At 43.4% G+C, this 22500-nt stretch overlaps 1 protein-coding gene and 1 long non-coding RNA gene across 4 annotated transcripts in view; one reads left to right on the forward strand and one right to left on the reverse strand.

The window, feature by feature from the left end:
* The window catches only part of LOC139749217 (zwei Ig domain protein zig-8-like), a 122158-nt gene extending 107510 nt beyond the window's left edge, over nucleotides 1-14648 (reverse strand). For 2 of the 3 annotated variants that reach the window (XM_071662913.1, XM_071662910.1), the window contains exon 1: nucleotides 14269-14648. The gene's annotated coding sequence lies outside the window, so the exon portion shown is untranslated. The remainder of the gene's footprint in view (nucleotides 1-14268) is intronic. The other variant, XM_071662911.1, reaches the window with a different exon arrangement.
* Nucleotides 1-22500, forward strand: part of LOC139749218 (uncharacterized) — a 384303-nt gene that overhangs the window by 260907 nt on the left and 100896 nt on the right. The gene's annotated exons all lie outside the window — the stretch shown is intronic.

The following is a 22500-nucleotide window of genomic DNA, read 5'->3' on the forward strand; positions in this document are numbered from 1 at the left end:
GGGGCAAGACTAAGAAGGAGGGAGTGGGGCATAGTTGAGTCTGGGATAGAAGGAAAGATGAGGAGATGTACTTGTGTAAGGCGCAGGGACTATGAACAATGGGAAGACGATAGATGGTCGATTGGATGTGATGGGGCCGACGTGCTCCTTCCAGCTTAATCTTTTCGTGCAAGCCGTCATTTATAGAAGCTTGCCGGTACGACCTTCCAGCTTAATCTTTCGTCCAAGACGTCGCTCATAAGCTTGCTGGTACGAACAGCCTGGAGGAGGAGGACGGGGTGAGGGGCTTTGGAAATCTAGACAGCAATGGAGGTTGTGACAGAGGTTTGGAGTCGGGGGTGTTCCGGAGGGCGGTAAGAGTTGGTCGAGACAGATGCTGCCATCGTCGACGCCCAGGGCGGCCTGGTCGACCCACTCCCATCGACCAGGTGCCGACATGATGGCACCAGGGATAGAGATGAGGAAGAACAAGGGAGCCCAGTCGTTCGCTGGAGGCTGCTGGAAGGGAGAGGTGAGGGAGTCTACAAGCCGTGGGATGCGACTCCTCTACACCCTGGTATTGATAGCGTTGCTCATGCGGCTCGGCTCGAATCGAACGCCCTGTAGTTACACACAAGTGAGAGCCACAGAGAGGTCTTGCTTTCGTGGACGAGGCAGAGAGGGTGGTAGAGAAGAAGACCCATCGTAACACCGAACTGCTCAAGGTCTTTGGCGCTCGCCATGTACGTGTGTGTGTGTGTGTGTGTGTGTGTGTGTGTGTGTGTGAAGACCCGATGATGGACATAACTCTCCCAGGGTAAGCTGGGGAGCTGGGTTGATCACCCCAATTGTCATTCAGACACTGTGAGCGTTGGCGACAGTAGGATAGTGAAGAGCAGTCACGCTTCCAGTGAGTGAACCATTTTTTGTCTCTTTTAATTGATATTCCGAAGCACAGATGATGGAGGAGAAGGTCTTTTGGTGAAATCCAGTGGGAGGACGGACACAATTTCATAGGGACGTCAGTGCATGGGAGTCCACTGCTCTACGCTGAGGCTCTTGTGACCGTCTCGTGATCTCAGATTCTCGAGGGAGGTAGGTTAAGGGAGGTCGGGACTGCGGCCTGCGGCTTCCAACAGCTTGGTCGACCAAGAGACCCCAGTCCATCAGCCTAGGCTGTGCTGATGAAGAGAGAGACACACCACACACCCCACACCACCTCAGGTACTCACACCAAGTGTCATCATCAGCGGTGATGGTGTGGTGGGAGTCCCTCCCTCATACTGTGGATCAGTGACAAGTTAAACTACGCCTTCCCTGGCGTGGGGTGAGTGTACCAGTAGTTACGGGAGGGGAAACTTGCTTTTCATCAGACCACCGGAAATCCTCTTTTACGTTCCTACCACACCTGATGGAGGAGAGCATCAGGTGTCGTAGGTTGATGTACGACGGCGTCGCAGTGCCTTTTTACGACGTTTGGTTTATTCATGGAGGCCATTGGGAGGCTGTTATTGTTGTGGTGTGTGTGTGTGTGTGTGTGTGTGTGTGTGTGTGTGTGTGTGTGTGTGTGTAACATCACTCTACATATAATGTAATCCCATATATCGACATTACGTCTTAAGGTAATTCAGTCTCATGGTGTCATGTACATTTTTTCCCCCACATCAAACACTCTCGAAATTACTTTCCATTCGGTGAGACCCATTGGCTTTTGAGGAGCCACTACTCCGCCATCTTATCCGGAATAGTTGTGCTATTCGCTCCTCCTCTTATCCGGCTTAGTGGCCACGTCCTCTCCATCTTATCCGGATAAGCCGTGACGTCCGACATTCGCAATTAATTCCGAATCACTTACGGTATCCGAATTCCCAGGCCTGTTCTCACCTCCGATCAAACTTAGTGTGTGTGTGTTTGGCATGTTCGTGGTTTCTAGATGCTTGCCTCTTACGTTTTCTACTTAACAGGTTTCTACGGGTGTCTGTGCTGGGTATAAGTAAGTTTTCTACATTGCTCATTGGGTTTTGTGTGTGTGTGTGTGTGTGTGTGTGTGTGTGTGTGTGTGACCGTCTGTCTGTCTGTCTGTCTGTGTTGGGTGTGGGTTTAGAAGTTTAGTTATATCCATAAGTAAAGTTCTCTGTATCAGTACCTGGGTTTTCTACGACATGTGTCCGTATGTGCTGGACACTTACACGATAGAAATGTAGTTTACATGAGAAAGACAGACAACAGGGGGGTCTGATTGGCCCACGACTTGGTTTCTGTACATGGTTTCTAGGGTATTATTGGTTTCTATGTGGTTTTCTAACTTTGGGGTTCTCATATTGCTTGTCTGTATTGTCTCGTAGTAGCATTTCTACGTCTACTCTACATGAGGCGTTTTCTACAAAAACTGTCCACTGGGTTTCTACGAAAAACGTTTTCACTGAGTTTCTGCGAAAAACTTTTTTACTGGGTTTCTACGAAAAACGTTTTCACTGGGTTTCTACGAAAAACGTTTTCACTGGGTTTCTGCAAAAACGATTTCACTGGGTTCCTGCGAAAACGTTTTCACCGGGTTTCTGCGAAAAACGTTTTCACTGGGTTCCTGCGAAAACGTTTTCACCGGGTATCTGCAAAAACCGTTTTCACCGGGTTCCTGCGAAAACGTTTTCACTGGGTTTCTGCAAAGGCGATTTCACTGAGTTTCTACGCAAAGCGTTTTCTTTCACATTGCCTTCAAACGTCGTACCGTCGTGCTAAGAAAAAAAAAAAAGAAAAGTCAGGTGCACGACAGATTTGTTTAGGAAAAAAAAACGGAAAAAAATTACTTTTTATCAAAGGAAAATCATTTTTTTTCTCTCTCTTTTTCGTTTTGGGGAACCCCTGAGGGGAAGTGGCTGTGATAACAAGAAGGCCTTTTTTCCCTTCTCCCAACAAAGGACACTTTCAGAATAGCTGTTTGAACTCTCACTTACAAACAGAAAATGGGGTGGGGGGGGGGACTAGTTTATCCAAGAGGGGAGCGAGCACAGGTCGTACAGAAAATGGAGAGTATAATTATTATCGTTCAGAAAACGGGAGAGGTTGGGTTCCGAGGCAATCCTTTGAATTTAAAGCCAAAGATTCGTTTGTGATATTTGCCGAAGATTCTCTCGTAAGATATTTTGTTCCCGAAGATTCATTTTTGGTGTGTGAGATAAGACGTTTTCTTATCTACACATTCGAACTGTAAGAGACGATTTACTCTCATAACTGCCAGATTGCTGGTTGAGCGCCGCATCGAAAGTAGCATAGGCTTAATGGAACGACTGTTATCCTAGAATTGGTCCTGTGATATTTAGGGAATAGAATAAAATCTACGGTGGGTGATCCGGGGCTTTATATATGTTACCTTATGACACTGTATAAGACGAGGTGGTGAGTGTTGGTTACGATGATATAGGGTTCAGTAGTAGTGTTAAGGTTTTAAGTAAACTTAAGAGAGTCGACAGAAGCGATGAAAACCCTTGCAAGCAGCTGAGATGTATAGTAGAAATGGTGGTACATTAATGTGGTCTTCTGGTGGGAACGGCGTGAAGATGTGTGGGTAGTGGGGGAGGTTGAACGGTGGCGAGAACAGCCACTATGTCTGTCGTCTGTTTGTTGACATCCGCTGGCAGTTTGGGCGCGACGGTGAACCACGGGTGTGTCTGGTGTATTCCGACCGGAATATTGAATATTAAGATAAATATATGCCCCTTGGGAAGTTAGATTAAGATTTCATAGGTCCTTCAATGTACTTGAATCGTTTTTACATACTTTATGTCGGTTTAAACCTAATATTTTCTTGTTATTCTTAACCCCCTCACATCTATAAATTTACATGAATCGTTTTACATACTTTATGTAGTTTGAAACCCAACGTTTTTCCCTGTTATTCTTAACGCCTCACATCTATGATTTTACCTGAATCGCTTTACATACTTTATTTAGGTTTAAACCCAACATTTTCCCCGGATATTCTTAAACCTCCCCTCCCCCCCACCTCCTCTCACATCTATCGCTCTATCTGGTGTCGTTAAATTGAATCGTAATGCTCGAATTCACGCTTCGCAACTTTCATTTCATTCTCAAAGCATTATACTGCTGTTGCCAAACAAATTTCCCCAATATCCCGGGCCTGTTTCGATGCGCATGGGAACTAGTTTGTCTTCCCCTAAGGCTTTGAAAGGAGAGAACGCGTGTTGGATGACTGGAATACCATGAACTTGGAAGATTAATTAAAACAGGCCATAAGGGACGGCGTCATATTACACATTTTCCTTCACGCAAAAGGCAGCAATATATCATTGATAAAGAAAATAGCCCTGTATCTCTCTCCGCACGTATCATTATTATTATTATTATCATTATTATTAGTATTATTATTATTATTATTATTATTATTGTTGTTGTTGTTGTTGTATATCCCTAGGACCTCATTTATTGGGCTTTTTCCAGCTTCCAGGCCGCGCTCCAATCAGTAGCAGGGAAGTGATGGATTCATTGGGACTGAGAAGTTCCCCTTTTCGTCTCCGAAGTCTCTTTTACCCTGATGAGGCTTCTACTCTCTCTCTCTCTCTCTCTCTCTCTCTCTCTCTCTCTCTCTCTCTCTCTCTCTCTCTCTCGCCGTGAACACATTTCCCCCTCTCTTAATCCTGCCTGACCTGTGTAGCATAGCGGAACGAGGAAGACAGGTAACCACCTTACATAAAACTGTGCTGCAGAAAAAAAAGGAAAAAATGTAATTATTTTTTGCCTCCCATCTCTCTTTACAAATCTCTTTCCTACGTGCTTCCTGTTGTACCCGATACAAAAAAAAATAAATGCTGTCTCGTTATTTCTTTTGTGAATCTCGACCGTGTCTCGTTCACCTTCATAATACTGAGATTCAGACGTGAAAGAAAAGTAATCGAATCATTACTTTTTTTTTCCTTTGTTTTGATCCCTGGCACATTTGGTCACAATACGTCCTTTTGTCCATGCGACAGACTCTTAACTGGAATAAACATTTAAGAATTATCCACGGGAATAACCCTGGCTACATTGTGCTCATGTAAGAGGGAGGAAGGTCAGATGTCAGGTCATATCATTTGACCTCGCTTCCCACCCCGCCTCACGGCGACCTCTGTGCTTTAATGACCTCAACGCTTGTTGCTCTCCCACTCTCTCTCTGAGGATAGAATACACGAAAGTACTCACTGTTCTTATTTTTCTCTTTCCAGTGGTGATGGGAATGAACAAAGGCAGACAGTATGCATTATGTACATGTGTATGTATGTATATGTCTGTGTGTGTATATATATATATGTATACGTTCAGATGTATAGGTATATATTTTTGCGTGAGTGAACGTGTATGTGTATACATGTGTATGTGGGTGGGTTGGGCCATTCTTTCGTCTGTTTCCTTGCGCTAACTCGTTAACGCGGGAGACAGCGACAAAGCAAAATAAATAAATAGATAAATAAATAAGTATATATATATATATATATATATATATATATATATATATATATATATATTGGCCATGATCGTATATCATCCACTTTCTTATATATAACCCCACACAATAAGCATGGCAAAGTCTCTTTTCCAAAAACTATATAGGAGGTGTGTGTGTGTGTGTGTGTGTGTGTGTGTGTGTGTTGGGGCGGGGGGGAGGATGTTGTATAGATGCAGTCAGTATGTTTCCTGTGAGCAACCACTCCATGTCCACCGGAGTCTCATTCCCTCCAGTGTGGGAGTAGTCCACACATGTCTGGGGGTTGGGCTTTCCAGTCCACTTTCCCTGGCTGTGAGATTGGAACCAAAAGTTGTACTGATTGTCTTAATTCCTCTTTTTGTTTTTTCTTCTTCCTTAGGCTTTCAAACTCTCTCCAATCATCCCCTCTATTTTTCTTGGCCATCGCAGTGTACGTGTTCTTCAATTCGAGGGGTTATTTTTTTTTTTTTTTTTTTTTTTTTTTTGGTGCCTCCGTCTGCACCAATTACTCTTGGGTTTGGACCCACGGCACACGGCAGTCTGTCGAGGCGGCTTCCCATAGTTTTTTTTCTTTGCGTGTACGCCAGCCACCCGAGGATTGACCGTTGTGATAAGTACGTAACCTTCGTTCCTCGGAAGATCAAAGTTTGGTATGACCTCCTCTCGTCCCTCCTCCTCCTCCTCCTCCTCCTCCTCCTCCTCCTCCTCCTCCTCCTCCTCCTCCTCCTCTTCCTCCTTCTCCCGGCTCTTCCTATGACCTATCCTACCTTTTAAGGGTCGAGTTCTCCAAACACTTAAGAAGTTTATATTCATTTTTTTTTTCTCTAAGCATTAGTCTCATTATTTTTTTTTTCTATTTAGTCTCATTTTTTTTTCCTATTCGAGTAGTTCATGCCTGGGAACATGCCTTTTTACCCTCTGCCAGGTCGGCTACGGTAAGGTGTCTATGATCATTTAACATTAACCATATAACCGTAGACTCCCATTTATGGAGTTCCTGCATGCTTTGGAGCTGCGCTGCAGTCAGAAGCAGGGAAACGCTGGACTCCTTCGAGGTGGGAAGGTCTTCACGAGATGGTTCAACTCTTTTTTTATTTTTTTTGTCTTCATTAACTCGCGGTGTTAGCTCAAGATGGCGTCATAGATACAGATAGATGGATGTGATAGATGGTAGATAGATGGACATGATGAACGTGTGTCGATTGCGGTACGATAAGAGTGGTCTCTCTCTCTCTCTCTCTCTCTCTCTCTCTCTCTCTCTCTCTCTCTCTCTCTCTCTCTCTCTCTCTCTCTCTCTCTCCCCTTGGGAGTCCCCGTTTTCGTTTTCACTGTCGGATTTGTCAGGATTGAACGAAACTGGTTTGCTGGTTGTTTACCATTGTTAGAATGTCATTTTTTTTTTCTTATATTAAATTCGAGATGGTTGCTTGTTGTTTGGGGTTTAGGGCTATAGGGCTGTTAGAGGTCATTAAGGCTGTCAGGATCAGGTTCTAACGACGTTGTTAAACGTGTGGTAAACGATGGTTAGATATTAAGTTCCTCGTTATCCTTATGTGACAACGAAAGGGGAATACGATCCTTGTTATATTAATGTGATAACTGAAGGTGTGGATATAAATTCGCATTATCAGTATATGATAACGGAAGGTGTGGATATCAGCTCGCGTTATCAGTATGTGATAACTGAAGGTGTGGATATGAGTTCGCGTTATCAGTATGTGATAATGGAAGGTTAATATAAACTCCTCATTATGTGATGACAGAGAGTGATGTACAGAGGTCTTTGATGGAAATAGATAGGTAGAGGGAGGAAATGATCCAACGATGGAGCGACAGATAGAGTGATGGAGGATATGTTACGAGTTGTGGATAGGAGGAATTTACGTCCAAGTATACATGACACACGTATGATACCAAGTATACATGACACACGTATGATACCAAGTATACATAGCAGAGGTATGGTAATGATAATGATAAGATTATTTATTATTACCATCATTATTATCATTGATTGTATTGATATTATTATTATTATTATTATTATTATTATTATTATTATTATTGTTATTATTATTATTATTATTATTATTATTATTATTATTATTATTATTATTACTATTATCATCAGTATTATTATTATTATTATTATTATTATTATTATTATTATTATTATTGTTATTATTATTATTGTTATTATTATTATTATTATTATTATTATTATTATTATTATTGTTATTATTATTATTGTTATTATTATTATTATTATTATTATTATTATTATTGTTATTATTATTATTATTATTATTATTATTATTATTATTATTATTATTATTATTATTACTATTATCATCAGTATTATTATTATTATTATTATTATTATTATTATTATTATTATCATTATTATTATTATTATTATTATTATTGTTATTATTATTATTATTATTATTATTATTATTATTATTATTATTATCATTATTATTATTATTATTATTATTATTGTTATTATTATTATTATTATTATTATTATTATTATTATTATTATCATTATGATTAATAGTATTATTGTTATTATTATTATTATTATTATTATTATTATTATTATTATTATTATTATTATTATTATTATTACAACTACCATTATTATCACCATTATTATTATTATTACAACAACTACCATTATTATTATTATTATTAAATATAAATCAACCTGACTTGCTCCCTCTCCGTTTCGTGTATATTTGCACGCCTCCATCTCCCCATCCCAAGTGATGGGATTCGAAGCCTGGGATGGTGTCGGGTGATCCCGCCAATGCCATCACTCGGATTTCCAGTCAATAATATCCCAAGTGAGCGGGTGGGCGCTTCCGAGGGGAGGATGTGTGGGATATGTGTGGGATATGTGTGGGGGGGATGTGTGGGATATGTGTGTGGGATGTGTGTGTGGGATGTGTGTGGGGGGATGTGAGGAATATGTGGGAGATGAGAACGTCTCGTGAACCATTGGTTTATCTCTTGCAAAGTCGCCAGTGGCTGTTACCAGTTTGTTTCGAATGGGTTATATATATATATATATATATATATATATATATATATATATATATATATATATATATATATATATATATATTATAGGGGAGAAAGAATACTTCCCACGTATTCCCTGCGTGTCGTAGAAGGCGACTAAAAGGGGAGTGAGCGGGGGGGCTGGAAATCCTCCCCTCTCGTTTCTTTTTAATTTTCCAAAAGAAGGAACAGAGGGGGCCAGGTGAGGATATTCCCTCAAGGGCCCAGTCCTCTGTTCTTAACGTTACCTCGCTAATGCGGGAAATGGCGAATAGCATGAAAGAAAGAAAAGATGTATATATATATATATATATATATATATATATATATATATATATATATATATATATATATATATATATATATATACACTGCTGCTCGTTATAGCGTATAGTTTTGGACCAGTGTATGTGGTGGGTGGGAGGTAAGTCACCCCCCCTCCCTCCCCCACGTGTGATTGTTTGAAAGCGCAGGGCTGATTGGTCGTTGGGTGGTTGAGGGAGGAGAGGAATTAGGGGGGTGGGGGGAAGTCGATGTCACTGGTTTTGTAAGCAAAGGGTTGATTGGCTGAAGGGTTTTCTCATCCGTTGGGTTTTTTTTATTTTTTTTTGTAAGCGATGTGCTTATTGGTGGAGTTTTCTATGGGGTAAGCGGGGTGGGGTTTGTAAGGAAGGACGTGATTGGTGGGATTGGTGATATGTTACGTGAGGGAAGATTTCATTGGCTTCTTGCAGGTAAGTGTTGATTTGTCAGGAGGGAGGTGATTGGCGGAAATGATTAATGGGACGTCCTCAAGGATCGTACCGTCGTGCACACGGGTCGTACCGTCGTGCTCAAGGGTCGTACCGTCGTGCTCATGGGTCGTACCGTCGTGCTCAAGGGTCGTACCGTCGTGCTCAAGGGTCGTACCGTCGTGCTCAAGGGTCGTACCGTCGTGCTCAAGGGTCGTACCGTCGTGCTCAAGGGATCGTACCGTCGTGCTCAGTGGTCGCACCGTCGTGCTCATGGGTCGTACCGTCGTGCTCATGGATCGTACCGTCGTGCACACGGGTCGTACCCTAATGGAAGCTCAAAGTCTCGTGCCGTCGTGTACCAGTTCAAAGGGTCGTCATGCCATGCTCAGAATTCCCACACAGTGTATCACACAGGAGGCCAGTTTATCCCCCTTCCTTCCCCATCTCCACCCCACCTCATCCCTCCTTGTCAGGCCGTGACCTTTGACATACTTTGCCCCTCCTGTGTCAGTGGCATGGCATGACTTTTGACATTTGTCCCGGAATTCCCTCGCTCAGCTGAGCGTCCTCCCCAAATGAAGCCTCCTTTTCCCCCACTCGTTGCCTTTTGACCATGCTGGGGTCGGTCTTGAGAATTAATGAACGAAACTTGATTCTGCAGTTGCAGACCCAAGACTGTTTATATGATTTCCGTGGTGTGGGGTGAGGGTATGAGAGCCGTGTTTACCAAATGGCGTTCCTAGCTACGTCTTTTCGTTGTATATCAACTGACTGTTATATTTCTCTCTTGTGTCTCCCCTGATGATGATGTGATTATGACACGAAAGTGCACTTGGGAACTTATCGTGTTTCATTTTCCCAGTGGACTCATAGGAATATATATATATATATATATATATATATAGTGTGTGTGTGTGTGTGTGTGTGTGTGTGTGTGTGTGGAAGAGTGGTGATTTGAAAGGGTTCTAGTCTTGGGATCGAGTGCAGGAGAACGGAAGTAGGACGGAGGTATTGGAAGTGAAGTGCCTAAGGACAGTACTGTATATGGCGTGAGAAGGATGGGTCACGTAAGAAATGACTGGCAGAGATTTATGTGGTCGTAGAGAGACTGAAAGTGTGTGGTTGGCAGCTCTGAGTGTGGTTGGCAGCTCTGACCAGAGTGTACTGAAACGGTTTGGACGTACGTGAGCGAGAAGAGGGTGACTAAATGGAATATACATGTCGGAAGTGGAGGGGAAGATCAAGGACGAGATGGGAGTCTGGAGGAAAAAGATGCTTTGGGATATCGGTGCCTGAACATGCGTGTATTGGATAAAGCCAATTGGAGCGATGTGGTACACAGGGGATGACGTGCTCTCAATGGCCTGAACAAGGGTATATATGGAGTGGTTTATGGAGCTTTGCTTTGCTGTGGATATGGAAGCTACAGTTTTTCCGCATATTGCATGACAGCTAAAGAGTGGTTGTGAGCAATTGAGCCCCTTCTTCGTCTGTCTCTAGCGCTACCTTGCAAACGCGGAAAACAGCGAACAAGTATATGTGTATGGCGTTCATGCATGCGGGCAATGTGCTTTACAGGGATGGTACATACGCTTTTGAGGAAGGTCCTGTGAATACATATTGTAGGAGGAAAGCTACTGAAAGCACTGAGATGTTTTTATGGCGTGTATGATGTCACCATGGCGGTTTAATCTGTTCATTGATGGGTTGGTGATGGAAGTGAAAGGTGGTTGGGAGAGTTATAAAGAGGGAGGTTGGGGGCTGTGGTCTTTCGGGAGTGTGGAGAGGGACTGGAAGGTGTTGGGTCACTTGTATGCAGATGATACGGCGTTAGTGGCATATTAGACTCTGAGAAGCTGCATAATTTAGTGTCTTGGTGTTTGGAACAATGTTTAAAAGGAGAGAGTTCAGAGTTAACATGTACAAATGGGAGGATATGAGGTTTAACGCGGGGAGAGAGAGAGAGAGAGAGAGAGAGAGAGAGAGAGAGAGAGAGAGAGAGAGAGAGAGAGAGTTTTTGGCCTCGGTTCGAATCTGAATGTTGAAAAGCCTGGAGGACCTTGGGGTGTTTTAGTTATTTGGGAGTGGACGTGGCAGCGAATGGAACCATGGGATCTGAATGGAACCATAAGGTGGATAAGGGAGCAAAGATCCAGTGGGTGCGTTGAGAAATGTGTGGGAGGCGAGGGGTGACTCTCTCTCTCTCTCTCTCTCTCTCTCTCTCTCTCTCTCTCTCTCTAAAATGCAAAGATGAGTGTGTTTGAAGGTACAGTAGCGAGCGTGTATGTCGTCTTAAGATTATCTTTAACACCCGAAGAAGATGATAAAGATATTTCGGTTGTTCGCTGTTGTATCTTTCGTTGATGGCCTTAATGAACCCTGGCAGTTGATAAGCCAGTCAACCAACCAGCCAACCAGCCAGTCAACCAGCCTGTCAACCAACCAGCCAACCAGCCAGTCAACCAGCCTGTCAACCAACCAGTCAACCAGCCAGTCAACCAGCCAGCCAACCAGCCTCGACGGTGTTGTGTGGATGCGAGTCATAGGCCGCGAATACAAAAGGATCGAAGAAGAACCGATTCTCTGTGAGGAGGCTTAGATCGTGTGAGAAATGACGTTGTCAGAGTGAGGTGTGGTAGCAAAGGATAGTGCGGTTGTGAAAGCTGAGCGCGGGGTGTTGAAATGGTTTGGACAAATGGAGAGGATGAGTGAGGAGAAGTTGGAACAGAGTGGACATACTTGTCAGAATTGGAAGGTAACAAAGATTCATGAGAACAAGGACGAGGCGAAAGGATGGGGGTGGAAGAACCTCTTGAGTCGTCGGGGCCCGAACGCACAGGAGGGTGGAGGGCGTGCACTGGATAGTGAGAATTTGAGCGATGTGTTACCTATGGGGGGTGACGTTCTATCCAAAGGATGAACCAGGGGATATGAGACAGTCAGAGGAAACCACGGAAAGGTCTGTTGGGGCGCCTGGTTCGTCGTGGTGGACAAGGGGACTGTGGGAACTAGTGGTTCGATATCAGTATACATGTCCACTTGAATAATTTGAGGAAATGGTTGCTATTACTTTGCCTATTCCAGGCGCTGTCTTGTTAAAGCGGGAAACGGCGAGTAAGCTTTATATAATGTGTGTGTGTGTGTGTGTGTGTTGATTTTGAAATGTAATAGTGTGCGTTGATTTCCTTTCGTCTTCGTGTAAATACATTCTGCAAGGTAGGGAGAGGGAGGGAGGCAGTTCTACACTCGCGTGGGGTCCCATCTGTTGTACTTTGTCTAACATGGTTTGTGTATGTTTTCACTGTTCAAGGAAGGAATGGAGTAGATGTTAAGTAGTGGTAGTAGATGTAGTAGTAGTAGTGGTAGTAGTAGTAGTAGTAGTAGTAGTAGTGGTAGTAGTAGTGGTAACGTTGACAGTGTTCAGCCAAAGCTTTTTCTCACCTTAGTAGACCTGCACCAAATCTCTCTCTCTCTCTCTCTCTCTCTCTCTCTCTCTCTCTCTCTCTCTCTCTCTCTCTCTCTCTCTCTCTCTCCCACACACACACCCAAAATAAAGACGTAAAAATCCCCCCCCTCTTTGTCTTCTCTGTGTCCTGACACGTGAAACACCGTTTTAATAATGATAATAATAATAATAATAATGATAATAATAATAATGATAATAATAATAATGATATTAATGAAATGTTTAAACACCGCTTTAGTCAAATTCCCACAAGAAATTGAAAACGCGTTCATGAGCTCATAAAAAAATAATCATCTATTATTGCATATACCCGTCAAAGATTTTTTCTTTTTCCTTTTTTTTTTAATTTTCTATCCTGGTAGACCAAACGCGTCAGTGTCTGTCACGCGTGACATCCACTGTCAGTCTGTCCGTCAGTCTCTGTCAACCGTGGAGCTGTACAGTCCTGGATTTTCTACACCTTCAAATTTAACGAGGGAAAAAGATCAGTCCTGGAAATTTTTTTTTATTTGTGGTAGAATAACACGTCACTCATTAAGTCGGTGTTGTGTGAATCGCCTTCTACGGTGAGTGTCATGTCCGTTAGTGACGTGTGCATCATGTCATGTAAGGTCATGTAAGGTCGTGTCGTGTAAAGTCATGTAAGGCCATGTCATGTCAAGTCATGTCATGTAAGGTCATGTCATGTAAGGTCATGTCATGTAATGTCATGTCATGTAAGGTCATGTCATGTAAAGTCATGTCATGTAATGTCATGCCATGTAAAGTCATGTCATGTAAGGTCATGTCATGTAAGGTCATGTCATGTCATGTAAGGTCATGTCATGTAAGGTCGTGTCATGTAAGGTCATGTCATGTAAAGTCATGTCATGTAAAGTCATGTCATGTAAGGTCATGTCATGTAAAGTCATGTCATATCATGTCATGTAAGGTCATGTCATGTAAAGTCATGTCATGTAAAGTCACGTCATGTAAGGTCGTGTCATGTAAAGTCATGTCATGTCATGTAAGGTCATGTCATGTCATTTAAGGCTGTCTGTAGTTCTGTTGGTATGACATTGATATGCTGTTAGACATATATCATGTCATTATCATATCATTCACCTCTGATGTCTCCATTTGAAATCATGTCACTGTGAACTTACATCACCTAAATCGATATAATTAGCATCATCTTTATAATAATATGATAACTTCATTAACTTCTTAAACCGTCTAATGTATCAAAAAAAAAAAAAAAATACGTAAGTGCTTTAAGTCCCTTTTCCACTAACTTGTCACTGTCATACCAGGCTAAAAATCATCATTTTGCAACATGTGAATAAGACTCAATATTCCTTGGGGGGAGGATGCGATGCGTCTGATTTTAGGCTGGATTTGACAGCGACAAATTTTCGCTCGTCAAGGGTGGGTGACATATGCGGCGAAAATACGCGGCGTTTAAAATTCACGAAGTTAAATTTCGTGCATCGTGATGATTCTCTCTTTTTCTTATTTTGAATTAAATCAAAATTTTATTACGATTTTGCTTTTGGCCTTACCTTTTGTGATTGGAGGATTGTTATCTTGGATAATTCTCTTGAAAGATAATCTTAAAAATTACTTTTTTATATATATATATATATTTTTTGAAATTATTATTTTCGTTCTTGTATCCACTGAAATGCTGGATCGCTTATGTGTCTTTCAACTTTTATCACAACTGAAAACTTTTATGTAAAAAGAAATAATAATCTTATTGAATTACTTTTCATCAACGTGTCTTGAATTACCTTTAGATCAGGTCACTAGCACAAGATTCTGGAGGTCAGCTTGCACCAGACAAGTGATATCCGCGTACAGAACACCCCACGTAACATTGACCAAAAACTCACTGAACAAGCGAGTGGAACATTTCGACGAGAGACCCTGCGCGCGCGGCGTCCGCTCGCAGACTGAGACGCTGCCAAAGTTGGGACCGGGAACGCCATCTTTCTTCCCCGCTGCCGGCCGCACGAGAATTCCATTTTACCCCCCCCTTTTCTCTTACTCGCTGCCGGCGCACGTCGTTATCATACTGCACTGGCACGGACCAGGGAGGATTACGGACCTAGATTATCTTAATAATTGTACTTATTTCTCTCTAGTTTTCTCGGAGCGGAAGGAATACATATATGTATATATTACTCCGACCTCCCCTTTTTGAAATGGCGTCGTTCCTTTCGTCTCTGACGCTCAGACAAAGTCGCAAATGAAAGGGTTATTCATTCGAGTGGTTTCCCTCCATCAAAGTAAATTAAAAGAAAAAAAAAAGATGGCCGGGGTTCTTTTTTTTTTTTTTGAGAGAGAGAGAGAGAGAAAGATGGGTTTTATCATCCTATCGCTCAGGGTTGGGAAAATGGCGGGTACATACGCCTGTAGCGTTGCATGTAAGTTGATATTGGCGAGGTGTTGCGTGATCATTATGCATGACATCTGCTCTCGCTCAACTGGGCGGCGGCAGCGGAGATGCCAAATGGCCGTCCGTTGCCTGTGAGCTGGGGGGGCCAGACTGGGGCTGCAGTTGTCGTACATTGTACATATTTGTCTACTGCTTGGCCTACGGTGGTGGGGGGGTAATACACATTGTGTGGCTGGGAAATGGACCTGCGTGTTCATTTGCATTTATATCTCGCGCTATCGGGGAGGGGAAAAAAAAAAAGGAATTATGAATACTGAGTTTCCCCTTTGGTTTACTACGGGTTAGCGAGCGCTCTGACCCACGTACGTACGTCACGGGTCCAAGTTCGAGTCTCGGACGGGGTGGGGGCTTAGCCCACAGGCATACCAGCCGTTCGTCTTTCTCTTTAAGGCTGTGCGATGAATTGGTGCGTGACGCAAACGGGTGTGCGTGTATATATATATATATATATATATATATATATATATATATATATATATATATATATATATATATATCGTCCTAAGTACGCTATTAATCACTTCACGGGAATTGCGATAATGTCTGTGTATCAGAACATACAATAATCGCATGTAAATCACTCTCGAACAATTTCACAAGTACGCGCCCGGGAACAGAGCTCGCGCCTGCCATTCTCAGTGGCCAGGGTTCGAGTCTGACGCGCGCGCCCGGTGATGAAATGGTTAGAATTTGATTTCCACGCGAACTGTACCCGTTATTCATGCGTGCCGCACCGGCCAGACGCACGATTCATACCATCTCGTCCAACTAGACACAAAAGATGATCAACATGAGACACCCAGTGTATAGGAATCTGGAAAAAAAAAAAAAGGGGGCGGGCAGGGGGTGGATGGTTGGTGGATTAGGTGCCCAGTTTGGAATAGAAAAACCATTAACGGAAATGCTATAAAGAGGCTGAACTACGAAACTAGTCGGAGTTATGTGTCGTTGACCTAACTACTACACTCGGTAGAAAAAAAAAAAAAGAAAAAATCAAGGAAAAAAAAAAGAAAATGATAATATATTTCCTGGTGTTATGCATTTCAGAAACGATCGTTATGATCCATGTTCGCTCAGGGGAGGTCACTAAGCGTGGCTATGACCCAAGTTTCGTGATAATTTTGCGTAGCACCACTTTATACCCCCGTCGATATGTGAAGTCAATATATAGCATTAAGAGTTACAATTGACTGGAAATGTCGCCAGGCATCGATGTATTACCATGGCATGCATGCAAGGCTACCAGAGTGAGGCCAGACGATATATATACATATTTTTTTCTCTCATTTTTCAGAACTTTTCGTCTTTGGTGTCATATTGTTTCACTACGTAGGTGGTAAGATACTTTTTTTGCCGCGTGTACGTATTCAAGGAGAATTTATAGAAAATGTAATACGTACATTTTTTGCACAAGTTGAGAGAATAGGGACCATAGACTTACCCATGTTGGAGAAGATGAGGGAGAAGGGAGAGAACTCACAGACTTACCCATGTTGGAGAAGATGAGGGAGAAAGGAGGAGTAGAAGCCAAGAATGCAACCTTCAGACCCCTGGTTGAAGTTAGAGATGTCAATAATAAGCAGTTCCTGGACTGCGTGGCGAGCAAGCTACTTACCCACTGGAGAAACCAGACAATGTAGGAAAGAACCAGAAGATACACTAGACATGAAGAAAATACACTAGACATGAAGAAGATACACTAGACATGAAGAAAATACACTAGAGAGATAAAGAAGATACAGTAGGAAGATAGATAAGATACACTAGAGACGTAAAGAAGATACACTAGACATGAAGAAGATACACTAGAGAGATAAAGAAGATACACTTGAGAGATAAAGAAGATACACTAGAAAGATAAAGAAGATACGTCTAAAGCGTTAATAACAAAAATATCTTTTTGATAAATAAGTTAGTGTGATAGGAGGGAATATAGGACAGAAAACAGGTCTCCTAGGAGTGTCGAATCCCTTCCCAGACCCTATGTAGCGATAGGTAGAGAAGTGAATAGGTAGATCCACACACACACACACAGAAGGGCGAGTGAAAAGGAGTGTATGTAAGAGAGGGATAACCAGCTGGGGGAAAAGAGAGGTAGATGGTACAAACAGTAGAACGATGAGGGATTGATGGAAAAAAAAGATGATAAAGAGAGAGAGAGAGAGAGAGAGAGAGAGAGAGAGAGAGAGAGAAAGAGAGAGAGAGAGAGGAGTGATTGGCTAAGAACTCTCTCTCTCTCTCTCTCTCTCTCTCTCTCTCTCTCTCTCTCTCTATCTCTATCTCTATCTCTCTATCTATCAATATTTATCTATCTATATATCAGTCTATCTATCTATCTGTATATTTATCTATATATCTGCCTATCTATATATCTACCTACCTATCTATCTATCTATCTATCTATATGAGGTATATTTTCCATTGTATTAGCAAAAGTACGCATTTCCTTCGTTAGATCAACCGGCGCCTTCGTTAAACCTGGAAATACCAGTAATCTCCACTGGACTAAACGAGTATGGATGCCTCCCATCTCGTTGATCATATTTCGAATATGTTTTCATCTGTAGATAAGCTTCCGCGTTTTCTATTTCTCGTTCGTTTTCTTTTCTTTTTTTCAACCGCATCCAGTGAAACGGAAAATAACTCGTGTATGAAATATATTAATTACCAGACAATACATCTCAATTAGCCCTCTTCATCTCGGTAATGTATTCTGCCCGGCGTTGTGGCCTTGATGATGAAATGTGTCGTGCGTCTGTCAGCCCCGCAGACCCACATCAAAAGGCGTCATCCGTCGCGGGGTTCGAACCCCGGGGACAGATAGTGAATGGTCCGAAGCGATCATGCCCAGAGTTATTCACTGTGTGTGTGTGTGTGTGTGTGTGTGTGTGTTGCGACACAGCTGGGTTCATCATGTACGTTATATTACAGTAAAATGTACACGCGCGGGAGCACATATCACATTGATACATAGGATTATACACATGGGGGAAACCTTGTTCGTACATAGACATGATAATGGGGGAACGGCTGTACGCACACGTGCTCAGTGTGTACGTAAACGCGTAGGGGCGCGCGCACAGACACACACATACACGTAAACGCGTTGGGGCGCGCGCGCACACACACACACGCACACACACACACACACACACACACACACACACACACACACACACATCTATGTAATTGACTGCCTGGAGGGAAGAGACTCTTGCCTGAATATGTTTGCAGATGATGCGGAGGTCATGAGAGGGGGGGAGTGAAATGCCAAGAGGTTTTGCGCGGGGCTTACAAGGCGTAACCCATTTCAGCGACTCCAGAACAGGTCTTAATGCAGGGTGGAGGATGACACGGTGCCCGAGGGAGGGGAGGGGGACACGGTGAAAGAAGGGGCTGAATATTACCTGACTGAAGGGGAGATGGATGGGGGATGGATGGGGAGGAAGGAGGAATATTATGAGATGCAGGAACCACTCTTGAAGGGGACTTAAGGGAATGGGGGATTAGGGGGAATGTTAGCTGCACACACACACACACACACACACACACACACACACACACACACACACACACACACACACACACACACACTCGGTCTCGCGATTGAATCGCTTCCGGGGAGAGAGAGAGAGAGAGAGAGAGAGAGAGAGAGAGAGAGAGAGAGAGAGAGAGAGAGAGGACATCAGACACATAAAAAAAAGATGTATCTGTAACTTTAAACCTATGTACTCACATCTCTTTGATTATTTAGCTTCGCCTTCATCTAATACCTTCCACACACACACACACACACACACACACACACACACACACAAAATCTCCCATCTCCCTTTCCCTACACCCTTATGCCTCCCTTGACACCAACTCCCATCTCTCCCCTGCATCTCTCCCTCCCACCCCGGGAGATGGAGTCTTCCCACACATCCCCCCCTCACTACCCTACCCCCTCCCTCCCTGCAACATGCGCTGTCATTCAGTCCGACAAGAGGCAATCGGTGTCATGGGCTCTGCCTTCCTTCGAAACGTGGCCCACACGCGCGCTCGAACCCGGCCCCCCTCCTACACCTGTTGTCCAGGTGTGTGTGTGTGTGTGTGTGTGTGTGTGTGTGTGTGTGTGTGTGTGTCTGTGTGTGTGTGTGTGTGTGTGTGTGTGTGTGTGTGTGTGTGTGTGGGATCAGCACCTGGCGCATGATTGAGTGGGCGACTGTCCTTCGAGGCGACCCGACAATATCGCATCGACCTCTCTGTTTCTTTATATATATATATATATATATATATATATATATATATATATATATATATATATATATATATATATATATATATATATTCCCTTCCATAAGAATACGCGATTCGCGCGCCCGTCAGAGGAGGGTGGGGGGGGGGGGCGAGGCCAACGAACAGCTGACGTGAACACGATGGAATAACTTGGAATAGAAGGTCGCCAGACATAGTTTTCGTTTGATTATATACTTCTTTTTCTTTATGATATGGACGTTGTCAAGAAGTTGGAATTGCTGGAATGCGAGGTTCCAGGGGTGGGTTGTTCGTGTGTGTGTGTGTGTGTCTGTGTTTGTGTTCGTGTGGGTGTTTTTGATGGAGACGAGAAATCAAGTTGCTTTGTTAAGGATTGAGATGAAGGGGCAAGGGGCTGTGTTCTCAGGCTTGGCTATGTTTAAGGACTGAGGTATCCTCAGGCTTTGCGACAGGAGTGCTCGGGGTCCTGTACAAGCAGGAGGGTGAAAGGCGTGCACGGGATAAAGTGAATTGGAGCGATGCTGTATATAAGGGGCTCTGGTTCCGGTGCATGAAACACGACAGCCAGAGAATAGATGCGAGAGGATGAGATCTTTCCTGTATACAACACTGGGAAACTGCGATCACACACACACACACACACACACACACGTAAATAGAAATAAACCGGCGTGTCCAGTAGCGGAGGTACGTAATTAAAGGGGCCGTTACCACACGGAGAAGCACTGATCCCGACACCTTCCCCCCCTTCCACCTCTCTCTCTCTCTCTCTCTCTCTCTCTCTCTCTCTCTCTCTCTCTCTGCTGCCTGGGTGAAGCGACGTGTGATGATAATGTTTTGGCTGGTGACTTCGGTGACAGCGTGTGGTGCTTGGTGCTGAGGTCCCAGTGCAGGCCCACGACTCTATACCATATGTATACATATTTACTTCTTTCCCTCCACGTCGAAGCTTTGGCACACTCTCTATCCTTTTCCTGTCTTTCCTAATACCTACGTGTGACGTGGCACCTTTGAAAAATTAGGTTTTTTCACTTTCGCGAGAAATACGTAAATATTTTTCCCCTCGTGTTTTGTTTCCCCGTTTCATAATTCTCTCTCTGTTTCAATTAAGGCCTGACCTTGATGTGGACTCTCTTTATATACATATATATATATATATATATATATATATATATATATATATATATATATATATATATATATATATATATATATATATATATATTTCCGTAACTGGGGCCTCCTACATATAAGAATACATATGTATGGCGTTGGTGTTGCTAAAACCTGTGGGTGTTTGTTGGTTGAGTCTTATAGGTTCTTAAGTCTGTATCACTCCCCACACTCCCAGCCACCTTCCATCGGCAAACTGGGTGAGTGTGGGGTTTTGGTGGCAGTGTTCCTTGTTGATTTAGGAAGATGATCCACCAGAGCTAAGCTGAGAATTATCCATGGCGGTTATTGATGGAGGACTGGAGGACTCTCTGTCTTTGATTTAAGGACCCCATGTGAACCAATTTGTGCTCCACTTCAGTCCACAGTCATGTGGTTCCATCCACTGGCCACGCTCGCTCTTAACTCCCTAATCCACTCGACTCCACCTCCCTCAGCTTCTCGTCTTAGTCGGACTCTCCCTTCCTCTACCTCACACACACACACACACACACACACACACACACACACACACACACACACACACACACACACACACACACACACACTCCCTTACCTTGCTGCACCTCGTTACCTTACTCACCCTCGTTTCACATTTGCTCTCAAAACTCTCACTTTCCACACGCTTTTCCCATTTCTTTTTCCACCACCTTCAGGAGTTTTCCAATCAGGGAACTAATTCACCCCTTATGACACCCCTGTGACCCTCCTCTTCTTCTCCCCCCCATCTTCCCTCCATCCATCCCCTCCCCTTTCCCCCAGCATATCGTAAACTTGACCCTTGCTCTTGGCGCCCCAGTATTCACCTCCCTCAACACCCCATGTCCATTAGCAGATTAAACATCACACACACTCTTTGGCGCAGACCCGCTCTCGCCGAGAACCACTTCCCTTCCTCTATTCCTTTTCACACACAGACACACACACGCGCGTGTTTTACTCACCCAGTGAAAACTCGCTCCATTTTCTTAACTACCCATTAAACCCATCGGCTCGTAAGCACCTTCCACGGGACACCTCTATCTAGCCAACTGTACCTTCTCCCGATTCATAAATGCCACACACGAGTGTACTTCACTGAAGGCATTTCTCATCCATGTTCTTCAAAGCAGGCACACAGTCCACTAATCCTCTTGTCTATTCCCGAAGCCACGTAGCTCTTTCTCGATCACATATTCTGCATATGCCACCAGCCATGCAGTCACCACTCTCTATACACCTCACCAGGTATATACTCAACGCTGCCACACGTTTATGATTCGAGGATCGCATTTTGCACACCTTACCTTCATAGAAAGACACTATGAATACTCGCTGTCTGTGTTCTGGTCCATATCTTAGGCTGTGGAAACGACAGATAGCCGGTTTATAACACCTTTACCCAGCCTTTATTTGAAGAACTCAGCTGCGCTTCCATTCGTAAGACCTCTTTGCCTTACTTCATCTTACGCAAGGCTTTCATTAGCTCCTCTCTTTTCACCAGATCATTCGCCCGGACTAATGGATGGTAATGAGGCGTTCCTTCCAGCTTAGCCTGTCGCCCACTGTGACACCGAGAGCAGCTTTGTGAACTGAACAACCTAGAGGGAGACTGTGTGTGTTTGTGTGTGTTGGAAATTTCACGGAATCCCACCGACGTCTATTCACATCCTAGTTAATTCTCAGCCAACAATAGCTGACAGACTTTGAACGATTCTGAAGTATAGATACAACGGCCGGATTAACGTGCGCTTCTGGAATGAGGGGATTTACGATGAGATAATCCCTTACCTGATCAGTCCTTTGTGCTTAGGCTTTCCAGCGAAGTAATCCCACGTGTGATTGATCTTATATACCCAGGATTTACCCCCGAAGTAATCCCTCATGTGATTAATCTTATATACACAGGATTTACACAGAA

The sequence above is a fragment of the Panulirus ornatus genome, chromosome 6 (genome assembly GCF_036320965.1).
Source record: "Panulirus ornatus isolate Po-2019 chromosome 6, ASM3632096v1, whole genome shotgun sequence".
NCBI classification, from domain to species: Eukaryota; Metazoa; Arthropoda; class Malacostraca; order Decapoda; family Palinuridae; genus Panulirus; species Panulirus ornatus.